Below are 19,073 nucleotides of genomic sequence, written 5' to 3'. Positions count from 1 at the left end.
GGACTTCTGTTCTTTGCTTTTTTTGCCCTCCCCCATTAGTCTCACAGTAATTAATCTCTCTCTGCATCTAGTACGAGAAGTTAAAGAGTATCAGTAACCACTAATATTGAAGTTTTCAACATTTCTCACCTAAGAATGAAAGCTGTTACTAAAACATCTGTTGCTTTGAAATTTCATTGGTCAGTCAGAAAACCTTATGCAGGAATGACAGTTTTCCAAGAAGTCCAGGATAAATGGATTTATGACTTCAAGGTTACCATTTTCATAGATTTTTCAAGCAACTTTCAGCATAGTACATCATCAGTCTTTTCCTTCTGGAGCACATTAAAGCCTAAATATTGACAATATTTTTCATTATTATATAGTAGTGGATTTTGAGGACCATATAATCTGGATTACAAAGTCACAAAGATACAAAGTATTGTGCCATTACTTTCAATTTTGGTTTTGTACTTAAAGCCTGGAGAACCTGCAAGCATAGTATATGCTTTTCTCACAGTACATTGGTTCTCATCCTGGTCCTTGGGAAAAGCTCCAAGGAATTTTTGCTGATGCAGATGACAAATTGTGAGAGGACAAAGGTTCAGCAGGTCCAATTCATTACCCAAGGTGAGTATAAAATTTTGAAAATAAATGCTATTGATATATCACCTGTTGGTGGTTTACAACAGCTATTATTTGGAATGTTTGTCTTCTCTCCCTCAAAAGAGGGAGACGCAATGCAGAATTTGACCTGCAATAGCAAAATGACTAAAGCACATCTATTTGTCTCCTTAAGAGACGGAAGGAATAGCTCAGTCTAAGGGTTTTCTGAGACGTATTTGAAAAGATTTGCTCCGTTGTAAATAAATTTTAGATGGGTCAACTCTTTCAGAAGGGAGTTGCATTTTATACAAGTCCCTTCCTGTTCAAAAGATGTGAAAATTTTCAAGTCTTCAACCTTGCATTTGCTTAAGTTACACCAGTTGAGGAAGATAAAGTTACTTTTTGCTGTTAAGGCTTTTATGAAGGGATTGTTGCTAAATTACTTGTAATGCACCTGAAATTTGTTTTGCATTAAAGTCTGTCACAAACTCCAATTTCTCTGTCCATTACAACAAAATATGTTTAAACATTATGATATTGTTTAAAGCCAAGTTACCCATGAAAAAATGGCAACATCATAACAAGTGTATTTAGTACACAGTACTTTAAATGCTATAGGTTTGTCCAATTCATGTCCAATATTAGATAATGAGGTCTTGTTGATCCTGAAAAACCTGCAAACCTACCATTTGAGCTGAAGAGGAAAAGAAAAGGTTAACTGCTGTAATACACACCTGCATCATCATGACAAGCTGTGGTGGGTTGATGCTGGCTTGATGCCAGATGCCCCTAAACCTTTCTGTCACTCCACTCCTCAGAGCAGGTGGATCTCTGCTTCACTGTGGGCTGCAGAGGCACAGCCAGCCTCAACATGGTTGCACCATGGGCTGCCCAGAGCACCTCATCTGTCTCCTTCTTCCCTGACCTTGTGGTCTGCAGAGCTGTTTCCTTCATACACTCTCACTTCCCTCTTCTCACTGCTGCTGCTGTTGTGCAGGCAGCAGCACTGCCACTGTCACTGAGGGGTCAGTGGTGGGTCGCTCTTGGAACCAGTTGGCATTGACTCCATCAGACATGGGGGAAGCTTCTGGCAGCTTCTCACAGAAGCCACCCTTGCAGCCCTCCCACTACCAAAACCTTGCCATGCAAACTGAATACACAAGCTTGTGAATTTCTAATTTTATTCGGAAGATAATAGTATGAGTAGTTAGATAATATAAACACCATATATGCCATTTGTGCTTCCTCAAGCATTATGAAAAACATCCATTTCAAGCAGACGTTTATGAAATGAATTTTTTTCATACACAAAAATTCTCTTCTGCAATAAAAAAGTAATTCCAGAATGTATTTAAAAAAATATTTCTGTAACTATAAGACTGACAGTGGTACTATCTGTACCTAAACATATGATTTGAGGATTATATATTAACCAAAAAACTTCCTGACATTACCATTCAGCCAATAGTATGCCAAAAACTCCAAAACCCTGAAGTTCTAAGACATATATAAATAAATGGGCAGAATTCCACCCTACAGGCGGTACACAGATTGGAGATAGGAATTCTCAAAGACAAGTGGCAGTAACAGAATAAATACCTATTGTACAAAGTTAGTTTTTACTCTTTTTTTTTCTATGAGGAAGAGAAATAGAGACTAAATATCAATTCAGGCAGGTCTACATCCATCACATTTTCACATTTATGATACTTAGAAAATTTAGAATTTCTATCTTTCTTCAGTTTGCCTCTCAATTAATACCAACTAATGCAAATGAATTCAAAATTAGTTAATCACCATTACTACAAGTTCTCCAATTATATTGCATCAACACACCAAAAACTTTCACAAAACACCCCTTAGCAGTTTTCAAAATATGACATTCATCATTGCCCATAAATTTCTAATAGTGTTATCAAAGAATATAGTAACATTCTACTATAAGGCATACTAAAAACTGCTCTTCAGTAAAACGATTTTCTATACATTTGAAATACCAAAAAGAAAACAAATTATTCTTTAGAAGAAAATAATGTTCTTCCTTGATTTATAAAGACTGGTTTTTTGGGGGGGAGAAAAGATAACAGAAAAAATAGTCCTGATATTCTTATAATATCATTATTTCTAATTTTGTCAGGTTTTTTTCATCTCAAAAGCTTTCTTTAAGACCTAGATGGTTATAAAACTCACAACTCAAAATAATTCTCACCTAATAGCATACATGCGTGTAGGAAAAAGTCTCAGAAAATTCTAATACAAAAAACCAGTTCCTTCACCACCAAAAAGTTTCAAAATCTATTTAATTATATGAAAAATGAAAATGTAAAATTCCAATTCTAGTGTTCATACCCATTAGAAGTCTTTTTTCGCAATCATGACTGTACAAAAAATGCAACAAAGTGAAAATCAGACTGAAAAGTCTTCTATACCCTAAATTTCTCTTGTGATTCAGTATTCCTCTGTACAAATAAAAATACAAGACTGTGCTCACATCAAGAATAAAAGGCTTTACAGTTGCTGCACCCCACATGCCTTGGACTGCATGCAGACTTTTTAAACTATTAATTAATAATACTTAGCTTTGCTTTATGCTTTAAGCACAAACATAACTACAAGACTGACATAGGTGAGTCACAAGAAATTCATACCCTATTTGCTTCTGCTGTCTATAGAGAGCCTACAGTTACCATCTTAAAAGTCAGTTTGAGATCTGTCCTAAATATTGTTCACCAATCATACATTTAAACACTTTTTTCTCATACAATCATATGCGAATATAAAAAATGTTATACATGAATAGCCAAGAATAAAGTTTGGAAAGAAGGTAATAGCACAACTTAGTAGACACACAATATTAATGAATGAAAGACTGGAAGGAAAGTAATTTTCAGTTTACCTGTTCTCACTAATTCATGGCAGAGTTAATTTTCCTTGAATGCCAAAGTGTAGTGAATTTACTTTCTCAAATGGTATGCTGTATCTTAGGATATGTCCATATTAACAGTCTCCATTTCACATTCCTTTTTTCTGGCAACCTATTTGTGTTGAGGGGAAAAAAGGTAACATTTCATGGTGTGGTGTGTCTCACACTGACAGAGCATGAGATTATCATGTACTTTAGAATGAACATACTAAGAAATCTCGCAATTAATAATGAAATAACCTCCAAAGTATAAACACTTAAAATTTCTTAGGCAGACCATTGAAAACATACAATCTATAAACATAGGAAAGGAAAAAATTCACCTGGTTTTGACTAGAGATTGTATTCTGTCCTCTTTATCTTAATCAACAACAACTTTAATAATAATGTGAAAGTTGTTCTTGAGACACCACACAGTGGGTAATCTGTGTTACAGCCATTATCCATTTACTGGACAAAATATTCACCAATTCACACCATAACTCAATGGCAAAGAAAAGTCGGTATCCTTTTCTGAACTGCATACATTGAAATGCAGCTGGTTATTTTGTTGTTTGGGGTTTTTTCAATGTTTATAGCATTTTATAGCATTTGGCAGGAACTATACATTCAGCAATGCCAAATGTACAATGTTAGGAAGCACCTGGGAACTTGAGTATTCTTTGCTCACAAACTGTCTGACACAGTAGAGCTACCTCCTGACATGAATTAAATGCCAGGTACCACCATGACATACATAAATCTTCCCTACTAACTGTAGATTGGAACAGAAAGGAGCTTTTTTATCTCTTAGGATAAGCTTTTCACCAGTCTGCTTTCATTGCAGTTTTATATATGTGTGACAGACATTAATGACTACTTATACATTTTATTCATCTGGAACTACTTCATATTATTCCACTGAAGAACACCAAAATTCTAGGGCAGGTGTGTACCATGTTGGTTTTGCACATGATGTAGTTGTTCAAATACCTGGACATGTAATTTATCTTTTGAATTGAAAAACATCTGGTAGTAAATACGGTGATCCCTAATTAATCAACAGATCACAGATGTATAGTATCTGACAAGTTCATGCCAAACACCAAATAGGTGCACAGAAAATATGAAGTCACCTGAATTCCAAAAGGCTCATTTCTTCTATGTTTGAAAGTAATGTGTGAAGGAAAACTCAGGGTAAACGGTGTGGCAACATTATATTATAACTAATACTGAACTGAATTTGAGATATTGTAATATTTGCAGTTTCTCTTGTGTATCATATCTCATCAGTTACGTATATATTAATTCTTTGATCGCTTCCATCTTGTTTTCCCCAAACAGCGATTTCCTATCCCAAGGATACATTATCACTTGCTTTCATTAGCTTTTTGTGACCCAGTGGATTTATTAATTAACTGTAATTAAATTACTCTATTGTCAGCTTCTTGTCTCTGCTGTTTTCTACGTATAGAAGAAAGATTAGCTTCAGTATCTAGAAAAGCAATAAACAATTATTTAAAACTTAACTGGAGGGGTCTAATAGTTTCTTACCATCAGAATTTCCATTAGGGCACAGCTGTTAAAAATATATTCTTCCTCAAATTTATGGAATATAAAAATAGAAACATATTGAATCTTACCGAAAAAATATATTAATAGAATTTATAGGAAATAGAATATAAAAGTAAAAAAGTGTTATTTTTTAAAACAGGAAAAAAAAGCTTTATACATACACCTACACCACTGATATATTATTCATCTTCCATAACAAATGAGAATAATCAGGGGACAAAAATAAACACACGAGAGAAAAATGCATCAGACACATTCACAGTCACAGATTATACCACAGTTTAATTTACTATTATATAAAGGAAAGTTAAAAAGACTACAGCTCTTCTGAAACTTAATCATCAGGATCATTTGAAAACTTCCCTGTAGAAAGTGATTTTCCTCCTGTGTTGCACGAAGACCAGAATTTGGCCTAATTGTACCATTAAAACTATGAGAGCCACTCTGTCAAAGGAGAACAGGATGTACATTTCGTCTTACAAATTACTATTACAAATTATAAATTACTGAATTTTGAATGAACCTCAAATATTTTGGCTGCCTTCAGTAGTTTATCCTTCATAAGGATGACATGAACTACCACTGGCAGTAGGAGACGAATGGATCAGATGGCATTCCAGTCTGCAAACTAGGTCACATACTTTTCTCCTTTGTATAAGACAGTGAATATCATTCAGTAATTACAGAAATAGCTGCCACTTTGTATTAAAGTGTTAAGGTATTTCTTCAGTGAAAAGTTTTCTTAATCTGTCCTGCCTTTTTTGAATATATCACGGAATCAATTAGCACCTAATAATAATCCAGCTTTACCAGTAGTTAGTTGAGGTATTTCAACAACAACACAGAGTTCATACTCACATATGCACTGTGTACGGTGGTAACTATCACCATTGAGTTCCTCTTCTGCTTTCAAACACAATTCAGGGAAATGGATGACAGAAGAGATACTGATAACAAAGGAATTCTGACTACTGAGATTCAGTTTCTAATTCAGCCATATATTTGAAATGGGTCACCAAGGGTGGTAATGGGCATTATGCTTAAAAAAGCATTGAACATAAGCATTTTATCTTTTGGTCTGTGTTTCAATCTCTAAAGTGGCAACAGTAATTCATCATACACTTTATATTTTTATCTGTAAGCAATAGACAGAACTATTTATTAAATGTATATAACAGTGATAACAACCTGATACTGACGTTTTCATAATAAAAGTAATAACAACAGTTATCAATAATTTTTTTACAGTTAAACAAGTATTACATAATAATTGCAATTGAGGAACTGCCTGAAGTATAAATACAATTACACATATGAGTAATTATTGAAATATTTTTGTTCTGTATTTGGGAATCACTAACAGAATCTCTGAGGTTGGAAGGGACCTGTGAGGCCATCTACTGCAATGTTTCAAAGACATCTTATAATGTTTTACAGATGTGCTAAAGTGAGCATTACTTCGTTTCTCATACTGACCCTAACATCTCAGAATCCTATTTCCTGAACACATTCCTGCAATAAAATGGCCACTGAAGGAAAGACTGATCTTTCATCTACTAGCAGCACAATATTTTCTTGTTAAAACACCACGTGCTATTGTATTTCAAAAACCTGTTGGCGTCTCAAAACTTTAAATGCATTTTTTGACCCTTTAATTTCAAATTCAGATTGGGTTCTGCTTTCTGTTAGTTTGACAGTGCACATATCACTACATTGCATTTTCTCATTAAAAAATACTATTTCTCAGTCTGATGTGATTTCTCTGTTTCCACAGCAAAGACTAAATGGTTGGGAAAGGACAAATTCTCTCATCTGTTGCCATGTTGTATTTAAATAGGACCTTATTTTCACAATCCTTCTCATCCCTCACAGAAATATCAAGGTCAAATTGTTTCACATTACAAACGTGCAAATTTAGGAAAAAATCCATTGTATTATCCTATCCTGATGAGTGGTGACTGAGACTGAATTATATGGATATGTTTTGCTCTTGTATAATGTTATGAAAAAAAATGTATTCTGCAAGATCATATCCAGAATTTCCTAAATTATGTAAATTTTCAATACCTCATTCAGAAGAATTTTCTTGTTTTATGATAATAGTTTTATGATGATAGATTAGATCAAAGTACCACATTGTAGGAGTCTTTGGTAGGATTTACACTTGAGATTTTACGGAACTCGATTTCTTCTTACTAAGCCAATAAATCATACAATTTTTTGGTGTAGTCATAGTTGCAGGATGTGGCATAAAACAGGTACACCTATTTCTCTTACTTATTACCTGGGGAAAAAAACAGATTAAAATGTTTCCTATATTCCAATTCTGAAAGGGACTTCTAGTACCCTCAGTGAAGTAAATTGACTCAGCATTCAACTACAGAATTTTAAAAAATGCTTTAAATTAAGATTATTGTTTTCATTCTTAAACAACATTCATGTATCACACATAGAAAATGCTTTGAATGAATGAACTACTGTACAGTGTTTCCAGCCATGTAAAAGGGATTGATTAATTAAAGAGAGATTAATGAACTATTTCTTTACCTCTGTGTGGGGTATAGGACACACTTAAAGCACTTTTTAAAAAGATGTTTTCTTATTCTGTTATTGCTTTCAACTACCTGATTTATTTTGAGGGTGTATTTCTCCATTCTTAATGATAATTTCATTTCCCTTCTCTATAAAATCTTCACTACTTCTCCATTCCTAAAAAAAGAAAAAGTACCGTCAACACAATGTTAAATAACTTTCCCTGCCATGAGCCACCCTTTGATGGAATCAGTAACACCTGTGCAGGATGAACACTACAAAAGTGCATGCTGCAAGCGAATCAGAATAGGAATGTTTCATACCTGTCTCACACAACTGTAAAAGATTACGTGTATCGCAAAGCAAAATGAAAATACTTTTATTTAATTATGGGATGCCCAGGATGCATTTGCTTCCAAAAGACATCAGCAGCAGGAACGCCTCCCCCTCATTCTTGTAAGGGAAGCGGCATGGTCCAAAAAAAGTGGGAAGGAGCACCATCAGCTGATTCAGTGCGCCTTCTCTCAGGCACAAAAGGTTTCCTGAGAGGAAACCCTTCTTACTTCGTGTTCAAATCTGTCCCTTCACCTCCGAAACGTAACAGAAACAGCTTGAGATGTGATAGCTTTGAGATAGGCTGGGAAACAGGACAGTGCAGCAGAAATTTTTACTGGTTGTAAAGCTTTTTTTGGCACAAAATTTCAATGTAAAGACTATTCATATTTTAAGCCTTTGTGTAAACATTCCTAACTTTAACATTGCATTATACTGATCTAAGCCATTTTTAGCTGGCTTAAACTAAATCAAGATATGACACATTCTGGAACATAAATGTCTACACTGGGGCTTACACTGAAAGAACTGAAGCTATGAGTCATTACAGGGTTTCAGTACAGATTTATGTCTGGACTTAAGTTATCTTAATACACTCTGTGACAGATGTTATTCACTTAAGAAGGTCGATATAGAATTCCCTTACCACAGAAAGGGAAAGTAACTTCTGCACACAGTGAATAGACTTATTATAATTACTATTTACATGTGCAGAAAATGAAACTATTTTCCACACTGTGATCTGCAAATTCCAATGATTTAATTTATCAAGACAGGACAATATTTAGCTTTAATCAGAAAAGTAAAGGTCATTAAATCAGAAAGATTTCATATTTATGCTGTTTTAAAAAATAAACTTAATATTTATTCATTAGCAATTGAACAATTTAAGTCATGGAATTTATTCTTATACACTTAGAATTCATAGACATCTTAAAACCTTAGTCCATACCTAATTCGTATAAAAAAGAACCATACTATTCTCATTAATATATGGACATGGATAAATACTATTGAAATAAATAACATACTACAATCAGACTAGCCTGAGTCTATAGAATTGCTATTATATTTTACAAATGTCTTAGAAACAGAATTTGAGCCTCGTAGTAGGATAATATTGTAAAAAGCATCGTACTATCCTTCCCTTTGTGTTTGCTCAGAATTAAAGATAAGCTGATACACATTCTGCAATTTATGAATATGACAGGTTCCTATCCCTGAGAGAGTCAAAAGAAATCATGCCATCATTATAACTTAAATATGACTGAAATTAAAAATGAAATAAGCAAGTAAAAACACCTGAAAAGACCTGTAATCTACACTTTTATAGAAATATATATTTCTTACTGTCCTTTGATATTTTCTAGTAAAATCAATCCATATTTACTAGAAATAGTATACATCAAGTAAACATTAGTCTAAACCTCAGTGTCCTCAAAAACTTTTGATCCAAACAGAGATCTCTAACTGGATAGAGTCAACATATCTTCTATATGGGCCTTTCAAAGACAGCAATATACAGAAAGTTGCCATGTGGTCCTGTTTATATTCAGTATGGTTTGATTTATTTCATTATATGCGGTTCAGAGTGCCATATCAAGGTACTTCTTCCAAATACTGCCATAGGTCATTTCACCCTCCAGAGACTAATTTCAATTAAAAGACATTTTTCACGTCATAAAATAACAGCAAACATTTTTGGTGAAAGACCCGAGATTTTTTTTAGTAGCAGTTATATATTTCAGCAATAAGGTATCCCTCTAGGTTACATATTAAGGTAAATGGGAGACAAAAGCTTGGCTTTTTTCCTGAGAACCTACTGATTTACTTTTTCTTCCATCTCTTCCTAGATCCATCTGTGAACAGAACCTCCCCCCCAAGTATATGAAAACACACATATGACCTCTTTTAACAAATTAAAACAAAAAATAAAGTTACCAGATCAATAAAAATAAAACAAAAATTAGCACACAAACCATAACAACCACTACAATAGAAGAAATGTAAATTTTCATCATTCCTTTTTCCTTGATTTCCCCCATGTGTGAATTATTATTTAAGTAATTTTTCTAATAATCATAAATTATGACCTGTTATTATGACACAGATGAACTGAGGTGTGATGGTTTTTCACAGCAGCTAGTAAGGGGCTGTATTTGCATTTTTTCTGGAAATGGTGTTGATAGTACAAATACGTTTTCATTACTGCTGAGCAGCACTTACACAAAATCAAGGGCTTTTCTGCTCCTCACCGCACCCCACTCGAGCAGCAAGGAGGCTGGGACAGGACACAACCAGGACAGCTGACCTCAACTGACCAAAGGGACATTCCATACCATATGGTATCATGCTCAGTATATAAATCTGAGGGTAGAAAAAGGAAGCGGCAAGGGAGAAACACGATCAGAGTGAGGGCATTTGTCTTCCCAAGTAACTTTTATGCACGATAAAATCCAGAGAAGTGAATGAATTCCTTATTTTGGTTTACTTGCATGCATGGCTTTTGCTCTATCTATTAACTGTCTTTATCTCAACCCTCTCTATTGTGATCCTCTTTCCCATGCCACCATGGAGTGGTGGGTAACTGAGTGACCAGCTTTGTGGTACTTGGTTGCTGGCTGGGGTTAAACCACAATATGAGTATGACCCTGAGATTAGCTCAGTTGGTTAGAGCCTGGTGTTAGCAATGCCAAGGTTGTGGATTTGATCCCTGTGGGGGCCATTTACTAATAGTTGGACTTGATGATTCTTGTGGGTCCCTTATGGGTCACTAACAGTTGGACTTGATGATCCTTGTGGGTCCCTTCCAACTCAGAATATTCTGTGAATCTGTGAGGATTACACATAACTGCCCTTGGAAAAATGAACCTGAGAAAAATATCAGCATAGAGTGCATCAATCCCTGTAGCAGTCAGCAGCAAATGAACACATATTTACCAATGAGTGGAATAATGGCTTTGTTGACAATCTGAGATTCAACTTTTGCAATTAAGTGGATAGAGAGATAAGAGAGAGAATTACAATAAAAAATCCTCTCCCTATCACCTCTGTTTGCTGCTTTATATGATCACCCCCCATCATGTCCAGATGGCCAGAGATCAAGGATGGTATGTCACTTCTGATCACAGCAGTTTCTTTGACCTTCTGTCCACAGATAATATGAAAATACTCCATTCATCAGAAAAATACTTCTACTTTGTAAAATGCTATAATAGTTTATTGTAATAATAGTCACCCTTCTTGCCCTCTTAATTAAATTCAGAAGAAGTCAGCAAATCCACAGTGGTTTTATGGTCAAAATTTGTACTTGTAAATATTGTAAGGTCTCATGAGTATTATATAATCACTGATATGCCAGTAGCACATGACTTTTCTAACTGCATACAATGCATAAGAAGGAAAACGAAAGAAGAAAAAATCACTATCTGAGATGGTGCAAAGAAACAAAAATGAGAAAGTATTACAAATACATCCAGAGTCTAGATGGAATAGAAGTCAAAGATATACCTTTTCCTGTGTAAGTAAACTTGAATTAACCTTAAAGTTAACCTTGGTAGGATATTAGAAATTTTATGAACTGTGTTAAAACATAGCAATTCTGAAAGCAGCCAATTTTATTATTTTTTATAACAGTCAATCAATAATGCAGTGACATGATCTTATATCACTGGAGTATTGAAAAAAACTGTGTGGAGATGTGTTTACAACCACAGAAAGCAAGACAGCCCTGTAGGGGGATAAAAATTTTAACTATACATTGCTTCTTTGCATAGAGTCCATTAATCAGGCATGTAGATGGCAGGGATATTCAATGGTGAAGCGGCTGGGCTGTACTGTCTGGATATCCATACAGGGAGCATTATCTTTTGATGCCAAGAAAGATTATTATCTCCTCTTAATTCAGACTTTTTAGGAATTTAAGTAGATTCAGCTGGAAAACAATAACTTTTTTTCATGATAATTACTATGATTTCTGATTTGAACATAGCAAAAGCCAAGGTCTCAGAGAAAAAAAAAAGCAAAAAAAAGGAAGATCAAAAATGTTTATATAATCTATTACCACAGACATATGTATATATACATATTTGATTACAGATGAATAAATAAAGTTACCCAAAAACAGTGGGAGCAATGTTCTCAAGAGCTGCAGCCAATGTAATGTAATACAATGCAATGTAGTTTGACTGAAGGTACATTATCCATCCCTAACCTGGCAGATATTTGTAGTAAGAAAACAGCTGGGTTTTTTCCATGCATATAAAGTCTGATTATTTTATCTGTCTTCACTGAAGCATCTGAAAGTGGAGAAAATAAATAGGATGACATTTAATTGTACATCCAAGGTCTTTCACTCACTGAGTAAAAATGATTTACATTAAATATGGGAGGACTAAGGTGAAAAGTTTAATGCTACCAGACAGTTGGATAACCAAGAGAACATCCCCATAATGCATCAGGTAGTATTATTCCTCTTTTAATGCAACTGCACAAAACCTAATGTGGGCTTCAGCAGATGACAATCCATGTGCAAGGAATATTAATTCAAGCTGTAGAAGATAATAGGATCATCAAAAGAACAGAATCCAATCTTACAGATTATAGAGCAACTGGAAAATGCTTAGCTCATTTACTCTAGAAAAATGAAGGTTAAGAGAAGGTATGATTACAGTCTGTAAATATATTGGCTGGTTAAAAGTAGAAAGAGACAGGAAACTTTTAATGTAAAGGACAGTGTCATAAAATCAAATGTGTATACCATGATGCATTTCTTAATAAAAACAGAAGACTTCTGAACATTAAAATTGTGGGGGTTCTGTAGTACACTAAGAGAAATGGGACAACTGTCCTTTCTAATCTACAGTCAACTAAATTCAGGGAGTTTTGTTTCTTAAGACAGGTTGAAAGAAAGGAAATACATGATATGGTGGTCTCATAGAAGAGGGAACCAATGTCAGTAAAGTGTATTACAACTACAAAATCATAGTCTTAATTGGTTTTAAACAGAGAAGCCCTGAATATAGTTTATTCTCCCTTATTGCTCTTTAACACATTCCACTGGGGGAAACAAACACCAACCAATTGGTAACAAACTTTTCCACACACTAGGGAGTACACTGATCAGTGTTCAGCATTTTAAATTCCAGCATCGATGCTGACACTGAGTCAAATATTATGGTTAGATATCTAAATGCTGAATAACTGCATGACTAAATGCATCTGTGTTCATTAAGGCTAAAGCAATGATGATCAAAATTGTTGTTTGTGCAGTAAACAAACTGCTACTAGAATTATGGAGAATTTTAGATCTTCACAAGTTCTTCTGTTTTCATACAACATTATGTGTTATCAGCTCTGTTGCAGGACTTGTTTTGAGAGATCAGATATCATGACTGGAACTGAATCAGAGATTGAGACGTGAATCTATGTGTCTGAAATTACAGTCACACACTTTTGCTATATTTTCTTCATTGGTTTTTTTGATATGAAGATAATGAGCAGAATTTACCTCACTTTGATTCATTGCTTTTACGTACCTAGAAACATTGCTAAAAAATGACACAAAGACAAAGAAGCATAACAAGTGCATCTCCAGTGTCACACTGAAACACTTTGGCTAGATCTAACCCATTATCTATTTATTGCACATATCCTTATGTATCAGAGAATGACTCACAGAGCTAAAATAATAATTTTAAAAATATCTGAATTTCATGCTGGATTGACAGCCCTGGAGACTTAAATTTTCTTCTCATCCACAGTGCAGAAACAGTGTAAGTAGCTGTATTACTAGCTCTTTCTGATATCCACCCACTCGGAGAGACTATTGTTAAAGGTAAAATATTTCTTAATTTTACACGATAATGCCTACAGCCTTGAGCCATCTGTTGCCTCTTTTAAAGGATTGATAGGCACCTGCATTTCAAACCGACTTTCAAAAAAATTAAGAACAACTTGAATCCATGGAAAGAGGAAAGACAAGTCCTTGTTGTACTGGTGAGGCACCTCAGATTCTAGGATCTTAAATTAGCAGTCGTAGCTAAAAAGAAATTCTATGTTTCTTAAATATAACAACAAAACAAAGTCATTAAAATGATTGCTATTAAATACATAATACTTGAAACTTGGGGGAAAACATAAGATTTTTGAAAACATAATATAATAAAAGAAACTGATTATATAAATTTTATAACTGTGTGGAAGAACACTTAAAAACCAGAATATAAATTTTATCAGTGTTGGTTCAACTAACAAATCACCTAGATTGATTTTTTAACACTTTGGCAGTTTCTTCCTCACTGTTAATTGAATAAGACACTGTGGATAAAAACTTTACAGAGGATTTCAGTGAGATCAAAAGGAGCATAAGAAAATAACAGTGAAAGCAACTGCAATCCCAACTTCAATCACCTAATGCAATAAAAAATCACAAGCTTCCTGTAATTTTAACAATACATACTGAAGCTTCCACGCTCTTGCAAGAATGTTGAAGTCAAAGTATCATTCAGTTAGGCAAATGACCTGGTATCACTCTCTTAAAACTGTGGACATAAAAATATTTTGAAGAAAAATATCTGTATCTCAAAACCAGGAAGAGCATAACTAGTAAAATTTACGTAGAGAAAATGCTGCCATATTTATCTATTTTAAGATGAAACTTAGATTAATAGAATATAATATATGGATATAGATAGATAGATGGATGCAAAGATAAATATTATTACCTTTCTGTAAAAAAGTCTAATTAAAATTCCGACATCTCCTGTGGTAAATGTGAAATGATTTAATTATAATACAAATGATCTAAATTGAATAGTTTCTGTTTCAAAGACTCACCTGCATAGTGCTAAGAAGCTCAGTAAATTCAATTATCAGTAATGTACAGCTGTCACGCTTCCTTTCTGAACCACACTATTATAATAAAGTTCTTAGATTATTTTCCTGTGGGGCATTATTAATATCATATATCATACAAAAGAAGAGCTTAGAATGATCTTAAAGATCTTAGCTTTTACCATGTTTTTAGACATTTAGTCTCAATTAAAACAAACACTAATGGAAACATGACGTCATAAGTAGGTTCAAAACAAAAGAACTTATGATAAAAAGTAGAAACATGCAATAATTACTAAAAAGCAAACACTGCCAACAGACATATGAATGCCAACAATCCAGCAGAATTTTCCTACAAAAAAAAAAATTGAATCTACAATGATTTTCTGGGAAGAGTTCACATTTTTATAATGACCACTGTAAACAAACAGGATTCATTTAATATTAAAGTACTTTATCAACCTAAATTTATATGAGACTTTAAGATAGGCTCATATTCTTCATAGAAAAAAATTTTCAGTCTTCCTATAGTAATTATGTCCATATAAGCTCATGTTCATAGGCCTACAGAAATATGGTTTCATGTGTAAAAGTTTGCATTACACTGACAGACAAGCCTGTAAGACCTTGATCACTTCTAATGGTTGAAAAACAGAAGCAGCTTCTCTTTTCACAATGGCAGAGACTCTGAAGTAGAAGTGAAAAAGACATGGGAATGGAATATTGTTAACTCACCAAATACTGCCTTATGTTTTTATTTAAAGTTACACTTTGACACAGCAAAACTTGAGTCAATATTATATGTTGATACATAGCTTGGTAAGGTCAGACAAGGTCTGACAACTCAGTGGTACCTGTTTGGCACCTCCAAATTGTATGTTGGAAGTGCAACATAATTGCTTTTAGATTCCAGAAGCCAAGCACAGCTCACTGCCTGCTTTGTGATAGCACTCAAAAGAGGATGAACAGGAATGAACAAATTTCTCATGCGCAGTATTGCACTGTGATTTGTCTTCTGATGTCTCTTCCCCAACTACTTGAAACAGTCCATGGTGTCCTGTGCATTATAGCAAGAAGTTGAGGTGCCTGAGAAAGGACTGATGGAATGAATATTTAATAGACCAGTATCTGGAATTAAATCTGGAATTTCTTTTAATGCGCTAATGGTATAGGAAGAGCTGAGACTCCAGCAGTGTCCTACCTTCCTGAGTTCTGAATAGTGTGCTGGAGGGATATTACTGGTAAAACATCGCAAAAAAGGTAAGGACAAGGAGTTACCACTTGGAAATATCATACTTGAGGCTCTCTGTTATCCATACCTGGGACAGTTATGACAGTTTCTGGTTTTCCACACCTTTTTTGTTTGTTTGTTTGTTTTTCTGGTGGGGGTGATGTTAACTGTTAGCAATGGAAGGGTTGATCCTCCAATGAAGAACGTATAAGATATATGACTAATTATGATTAAGAAACTTACTGGGCAAATGAAACGGAAACATGTCAACAGAGTTACTTCAGTCAGAAATGCTGAATACTGCTTTTGGCCACAGAACTACGACAATATTCAGGCCGCAGTCCACACTTACAGTTCAGGGGAAGGAGCAAAAGGAGAGGGAAAACAGGGAAACTTCATCTGAAACATGATCTTAATGTTTACTGTCCTTATTATTGTGACATGTTCTCAACAATAACCAAATAACCATAGATCTCTAGGGTCAAAGTGTATGAGGCAGTCTTCTATCATAGCCTCAATGTTTGGTTCATAAATGATATGAACCCAGTAAGGAAGAGCACCACCTACTGAATCACATATGCCACTAATAAGTAAATTTTAGTTCTCTTTAAAGTTTCACCATCCAATGGGGTTTGCGGGTTTTTTTTACAAGCTATTAATACACAATTTATTCTGTTCCAAAACAGACATGAAAGTTGATTTGGTACAGGTCAGACAATTAAGACCACATAATTTTCTTTATAACCCTTTTACTTTCTCCTTGTGTCCTAATTCTTCCTGCATTCGGTTAACAACTCTTTCATGGATGAAAATTCAGATACCATGGATACTGGTATAACTGTTATTGAGTTTTAAAAGTCGATATGATAACTTTAAACTTCTCAGAAATATGCATCTGAAGCATAAGTCTAGCGACTGAGCTTGACCAGCCATGAGTTTATAACAGAGGGGTAAAGTTCAGACTTGTAAACAGAGTTATCAACATATTAAAAGGAAAGACAAGGGAAACTGGAGATAACTACAGCATATTCCACTTTCACAACTGTTCAGTTGAATAAGCTGTGGAAATGAAGCATAACAAAGACATTTTTTTGGTTTTCCTCTTTTTTTTTTTTTTTTGGCAGAAAGTAGAGCAATGTCACTGAGGTCCTTGTTTCTTCTTGGTATATCTTTGGATCAGTCCTCTATGAAACTGGTGACCAAGCACATTGTTAATGTAGGGTTCATGAGGAGTACTCACTACTGTATGTTTAGGGACTCATGGAGTCCTGGCAGCTGTTTGTTACAAGCTTAGGGGAAAATAGTTCTGGATAGATTCTAGAAGTAGAGCTAAAGCATTTTTTTAATTATTTTTTTTCTCATGCATACACATTAGAGTCAGTACATTAGAAGGAAGAACTTCACACTGTGACAAGCAGGTCATGGCTGGATGAGAGCCTGAAGACTTTTTCATCCTCCTAATAAACTCTGTTGTTAATTTCCCAATCATCTGTCTTCTTCAACCACTTATTTCTGTTCCTGGTACTGTTTCAAAGTTGAGAAGGAAGGGTATGATAAGAAATTTTGAAGAAACATTCAATTATTGAGATGTATAGTGTTGAAAATGAAAGACAAGGAAAAGTGATCCATTTGGTAACCTTTTCATTCATCTGTTTTAGTACTCCAGAAATCAGAAGGCAAATATGCAAAACAGAAGTCTTGTGTTTCATCCTTGTCGACCCTACTGCAAACCTCCATTCATAAATGTATCAATTAATTTTTACTATAACCTAAGTTTTTCTATGTTACTTTCCTCTGACTCCTGAAGAATTTAAAATATTTATGGAATCCTTCCTCTAAAAATCAGGTTAGCTCTTGGGACAAAAGGTCATCTTTTTTCTTGGTCAAATGAGTAGCAGAATGTACATCTAAAAAAAAGATATGTACATCATCTTTGAACAAGCAGGATTATGTATGAAATAAATATCAAAATAAAATCACCATTATTGATTTAAAATGCAGTTAAGCAGAGTAATTGCTGAAAAGTCCCAGGACTGAGCATCTAGAGACTGAAGAGGAAATTTTAGGCCTCCTTAATTCAAAAGTAACACCAGTATTGACTTAATGGAACGAAGATTGCTTCAGGTTTGAGCTGCACATCAGCACCCAAAATAAAAAGATCTCTATTTCTCTCTGGAGGGATTCAGTTTTCTGCCACTTCGCCCTAGTATTGACACAAAGCAGGTGTATAACATTGGCTAGGACTTTTTAGAAACCCACTAGGTTACAGGAAAGAGCTGTGACAAACTACACAGCCTACAGCTATGCAAGACGTAAAAGGTAAAACTGCAGAGGTAAAATAGAGGAGAAAAGTACTGTCAAGCAGCTTGAGGATTCAAGAGAAAAAAACACGGATGTGATAAAAGGTATAAAAATTCTGTGGGGAAAAACAGAGCTGGAACATGGCAATACAGGAATATCATAGATCACCCGGTTCCAAAGAACAGTAGCAGCTGACCCTTTTTCATCCTCAAGTGTCTCATCAAGAGTGATGAAGCATATTAGTGGTTAGCCTAGTTTATCCCTAGTTCTAGTTAATTCCTTCATGTCTGAGTCACTAAATTACTGCTCTTTACCTTTAAATGGAGCATATTCTGCTTGCTGTCTCTTTGTGTGTAGCGTAAGTCATCCAGATTGGTCCAGAGAGTGTGACACTGTCTCCAGAGGACCTTTTCCTGCTCTCTTGTCACAAATTATACTAGTCTCTTCATGTCATGTCTCATGTGGCAAACGTTTGAATCATTCATAACACCATAACTGCATTCCAATTTTTTACAGCAACCGCACAGTATTTGATGAAAATTTTAGCATAAGTTTTGCATATTAATTAAATTAAGTTGTATAAATATCTAAATAAACTATGAATTTCACTGTTTGAGCCAACAGCAGCTCAATGGTGCCACACTAAATGTACAAGAATAACAATGTAAAAATCTAAGACTTTGCCTACTACTCCTTTGTTGGTTTTTTTTTTTGGCTTGAATTACTAGAGAAACACTATAGGAAAGGAAGAACAAAGATGGATGTTTGCTTTTACTCTAA

At 34.5% G+C, this 19,073-nt stretch overlaps 1 protein-coding gene across 4 annotated transcripts in view; it reads right to left on the bottom strand.

Annotated features, from left to right (window-relative positions):
- The window catches only part of LRRC4C (leucine rich repeat containing 4C), a 493,056-nt gene that overhangs the window by 202,213 nt on the left and 271,770 nt on the right, over positions 1-19,073 (bottom strand). For 2 of the 4 annotated variants that reach the window (XM_027642107.1, XM_027642110.1), the window contains one exon: positions 3,482-3,620. The exons of 1 other annotated variant lie outside the window; for it this stretch is intronic. The gene's annotated coding sequence lies outside the window, so the exon portion shown is untranslated. Of the gene's footprint in view, positions 1-3,481; positions 3,621-7,686; positions 7,772-19,073 lie in introns of those variants that run through there. One more of the 4 variants, XM_027642109.1, reaches the window with a different exon arrangement.

The sequence above is a fragment of the Corapipo altera genome, unplaced genomic scaffold, assembly GCF_003945725.1.
Source record: "Corapipo altera isolate COAL_440 unplaced genomic scaffold, ASM394572v1 23b, whole genome shotgun sequence".
Lineage (NCBI taxonomy): Eukaryota > Metazoa > Chordata > Aves > Passeriformes > Pipridae > Corapipo > Corapipo altera.
Note: the sequence above shows the minus strand (reverse complement) of the source record. Positions and strands in the feature narration are given on the sequence as shown.